Consider the following 5,037-nt stretch of genomic DNA (forward strand, 5'->3'; position numbering starts at 1 on the left):
CTTTTAAATCAAGGATAGCGTGATAAACATGTTGTAGTATTGCCTTTTGGTATTAAATTAAATTAAATTAAATTAAATTAAATTAAATTAAATTAAATTAAATTAAATTAAATTAAATTAAATTGACTGTCATGTTATTGATTGAGAAGGAGTTTGGGAAGCATGATCTGTTAGAAATGTGCCAAAAAAGATAAATTTCACCGTGACTTTTTTTGTTCCCTCATTTGGTCTCGTTTCTTTTTCTTTTTTGTATCTGTTCAGCCGACGTTTGTGTTAATAAAGTTCATTGATTCCTGCGTCCAGCTGCCACCAGAGTGAAGCCTGTTCCACTCCGACCACCTTTCACACCTCCTACTGTGTCTTTTCATCTCATCACAGTTGTTTTAAACACTGAACTTTACCATACTGACTGATATATAACTTAGTTCAGTTCAGGTGAGGTCACACCTGCAGGTTTCATCACGTTCATTACCGGGTTACAAAGATAAGAATCTTCCATGTTTGACGCCATATTTCCAACATTCTGCCTGCTACTGATGTCTCCGTTTGTGTATTTTGTATGTTTTTCTTTTCATTACAACAATATTTCTTCAACATAAATCTTTATATTCAACATTTTGTACGACCTGTTTGTGTTTAATTCATGTTCATGCTGCTCTAAAGTCTTATTCAGACTGAGACACGTCTGTTCGGTGGACTAACTGATGCTGTTTATACGTTGCAGTTTCTGCTCACTGCATCTCCAGCATGTATGACTGTCATAATGGGACGGATCCAGTCTGACTCTGATGTGAAAATTTCACCTAATCAGCAGTAAAACTTGATTTCAAATAGACACAATCTGGTTCATGTGACATTCTATTTGATTCTGGTTTTTATATCGATATAATTACACCATAAACATTTAAGTTGTGTACTAACTTGTTTTTTTTTCAGTTCTACACCCTAAATTCAGCCTATTGTCTAAATCAGAGGCGTCCAGCACGCGGTCCAGGGGCCTAATTCCACCGTCGAAGGACCCAGTCTGATCCGCAGCATGAAGTTGGTAAATAACAAACAACAAAGAAGACAGTAAATGCATTTTTTTCTATAACTGTAATTGTTATTTTATCTTTCTGACTTGATAGATCTGACTTCAGTGTACACATATGTACATTTATTAGAACGTCTAGATCCTGAAAAGTTACGCTGATCATAATGCGAAATATTGAAAAAGCAAAAAAATGGTTAAAATTTCACTTATTTTTTCTCCAGAAATTTCACGTTTCCTAAAAGTAAAGATCTTGATAATATATTTGCACCAAAGAGTGAAATGTGGCGTTTTCATGATGCTGTTATTTAACTGGTCTGACCTAACTATCAACAGATTAGCTTCTTATCAACAGACAACGTAACGTTGGGATGACTTTCATCTTTAATTACGTCTGAACATTTATTAGTTTGACTGATTCAACCAGAGGCACCAGTTTCAGAACACTTTTCCAGTCTGACTGGCGAGTCGCACCGCCTCCGTAGATTTGTCATTTCAGAGAGATTCTAGGTGCCGGTTAGGTTTCTACATGCTGATCAGTGACTTAAATACTGGAAATCAATTAGGCCCAAGTTCAAATGTCTGACTGGAACAAGGAAAACAAGTGAATGCAGCCACAGAAATGCAAACACACACACACACACACACATGTCCTCTGAAGTGCTTTGACCCTCCCACCCACACAGCCCTCACCAGACCAGAAACAAACGCACCCCCCTCAGAGAACTGGCTGGAATTGATGCACACTGTGTGTGTGAATGTCCCAGAGGTGCAGGGGATTAGCCGAGGCCTCTCTGGAGGCGTCATTATGCGGCTCTGATTATCCCTAAAACCTCGGAAACACACACATAAATACACAAATACACACTTGCATGCATTGATCTTTCTGGCCCGTCACATCTGTTTCCTGAAGCACCTTGTTGCAGAAGGAAATCTGACACCGTATCACGTCGACTGCTCACCACACAGCATGCAGCACATGCAGCGCGTGCACGTGTGTGTTGACATCAGAGTGGATTTAAAGGATCCATTTAAGGGATTTAAATAAAAACCAAAGACTGAAGACATTGTAATGCTGTGGAGGTGAGGCGGGGTGAGGGGGAGGGGCCTAACTGAAGAGTTTATGATGATTAGATTGATAATAATGATGTTCACCAGCTGCTCTTTGAAGGCCTGGCTGAGTTTCAGCTGAGTTGCTCCTCAAGCTTCATTCAGCCAAAGTGAACTAAACTCCAACAGTCTAATGTGCAAAGAGGGGAAAAACCTCTTTTCATTGTGATCCAGCCCACATCGACGTCTCTGCTGTGTTCATCCAGCAGAGAGCGGTATGACCTGCTGATAACCAGCTGAGTTCACACGTAGACGGCGATGTCACAAGTTAGTATCACATTTGAACCGTTTTGACATTCAAGAGCAGTGAAACTACCAGAAACATTCTTCTGGCCTGAAATTCTTTAACTTTTCCTTAAAATAGCCATTTATGTGCTAGTTTTCACACACAAACGGTTTGGAGGCAAATTTGATCCAATTTCATTTGAAAGGATGTAAATCTGGAAGTGATGGTCAGATGGAGGGAACGGCTTGTTTCAGGGAAGGTTGAACCTGTGCAGCCTTTTCATATCATGCTTATTTATTCTTTGCATGAGGGGGTAGTGGCAGAGCTCAAAGGGAGACCCCGTCTCAGTCTGTTCCCACCATCAGCACAGGGACAGAAAGCTGCTGGTGTCAGAAGGCCTGTGTGGGATGTGATAAAACAACACAGGACTCATCATGTATGACGTTCATGAGGAAGAGAAGTCACCCAGAGGTCCATGCAGAAGACAAGGTCTGCACCTGGCAGGTAAAATAACAGACGGTGATGGTGGTGGTGATGTTGGGTTTTAATGCACAGCAAGTCCTGGGTCTGATCCTCTATGAGTTGGATGATACTGACTGGAAGGAGAGCCGGAAGATGATTCAGAGCAGTCAGGATTGATCGTCATCATATTTTGACTTGCAGCAGTTTGAAGGAGTTCCTGCAGCTTTAGAATGAAATAAAAAAGATATTTAAATCCTTTTTTAAAAACAGGATGTGATTTTTTAACATTTATTCAGGACTGATGATATTGTGAGATGACTTTCTGCTGCGTGACGTGGATCGAGCGCAGGATAAAATGCTCTGATCAGAACGGGAAACACTGTATTTTCTACACTTCCAGATGCCTCTGCTGACATGTTTTGGGATTTTGTAAATATGTTTGGGATTTTTAGATGCAGATAATATTAGGCCTGCCGCAGTAAGCAATAAGTCAATCAATCGCACCATAAGAAAAAATGCGGGCAATAAGTTTGTCAGATGCAAAAATGTCCATTAGTCTTTCTATAAGCATGAGCGCCGCATTTGTTTTAAGGCAATATTAACTGAACACGGCCAAACAACAAGCTTCCATCTGCACTTAAAAATACAACCATCAACTGTAGTTTTCCCAGCTGGGAAAAAAGACCTCGACAACCAGAGTAGCTCCGTCTTCCTGACAGTCCACCATCACTGAGGTGTTTAACCAACAAACCGGACAGTGCAACATGGCGTGCACTCAGACAGCGTGGTTGGTCAAGCCACGCTGCCTTTTAATACTGTTAAAGAGGCGACATTGTGAAAAATGTTGTTAACATTTCACAGCCAGTATGAACCGCCTGGATAAACATAAATGTCACAAACTCCAATTCCACAACAATGACATGAAAAACGACACACTGAAGTTTTACCATTCCACCTCTGGTCCAGTCCAAACATGTCCCCTTATATGAGCTGACCGTAGACTAACTGTGTTACATGATGTTTAGGGACCAGATGTTCCAGATCACCACGTTGCCAAAACCCCAGGAGAAGTCCTGATCTGTTTCCGCAGACCGTCTGCACATCCAGCTAAATGTTCTTCAGAAATTAAAGTATGTTGATCTTTTGAAAGGGTGTACTTGCATTATTATGGCATTATTGCTATTTTTGTTGAAAATTGTCTCAAAATTACAACAATAATCGCTCAGCGCGATATCATCATCTATCGCAATCATTTCTGAGACAATTAACCGAATGGCAAAATTTGTTACTGCGACAGGCCGAGTTAATATACAATAAAATTTACAGGTTATTTCAAACAATAAACTGGGGCAAATGTTTTGTTGAAACTTAGATTTAAATGTGTTTTCTAAAAGGATATTTCTTTAAACGTAAGCATTGACAGTGAACTGGCGCATCTTTGCAGTAAAACAAAGAGAAAATGTGGAGTTGGGATTAATTTCACTGGTCTGGACCTGAGAATAAAGTCGCCAAATGAAAGTCAGACTTGCTGCTGACACAGTTTGTGTCCAGGTCTGGGTCATAGCTGACTGTAGCTATGAGCTGGAGAAAATGAAAAAATGCAACGTAACCGCAATCCTGCGCTCTGTTGCTGGCACGTGCACAGAGGGTTGACTTTCCTACGTTTCTTGCAGCACGTGAAGGCAGCGGAGGATCAACTGGGACAAAGCGGCTTTGTCATGACTGGTTTTCTCCTCCACCAGGTTGCAGTCAGCTTCTTTCTGCTGGGTCATATGTGGTTTTCTCCTCCACCAGGTTTCTGCTGGGTCATGGAGGAAAATCCAACTTTTGCTGAAGAATCCACAGTTAATGTTTCATCATCCAGCTGCTGATTAAACTCCGTCTGAGTGGAAGTCATGTGTGGTCTGATCCCTTCTGTGACTCATTTTTAAAGGATTTCAGAGATTTGATTAGCAGACAGAAGTTAGGAGGAGGAGGAGGAGGAGGAGGAGGAGGAGGGATTTCCGGCCCCTGTGTGGAAAAAGGGGGGAAAAAAAGAAAACTTTTTTTCTTCCAGTTTCCATGAGATGTAGGAGGAGGTTGGGGGGAAGGAGGGGGCTGGAAATTCCTGTCAGGCTGCAGGAAGGCTGGAGGGAGGTTCCTGTTACTTCTCATGGAGCCTGCTTCTTTCTACACGTCTGAAAATGAAATCTATGAGAAAAGAGCTGGA

Source organism: Telmatherina bonti (assembly GCF_933228915.1).
Source record: "Telmatherina bonti genome assembly, chromosome: 10".
In the NCBI taxonomy this organism is placed as follows: Eukaryota; Metazoa; Chordata; class Actinopteri; order Atheriniformes; family Telmatherinidae; genus Telmatherina; species Telmatherina bonti.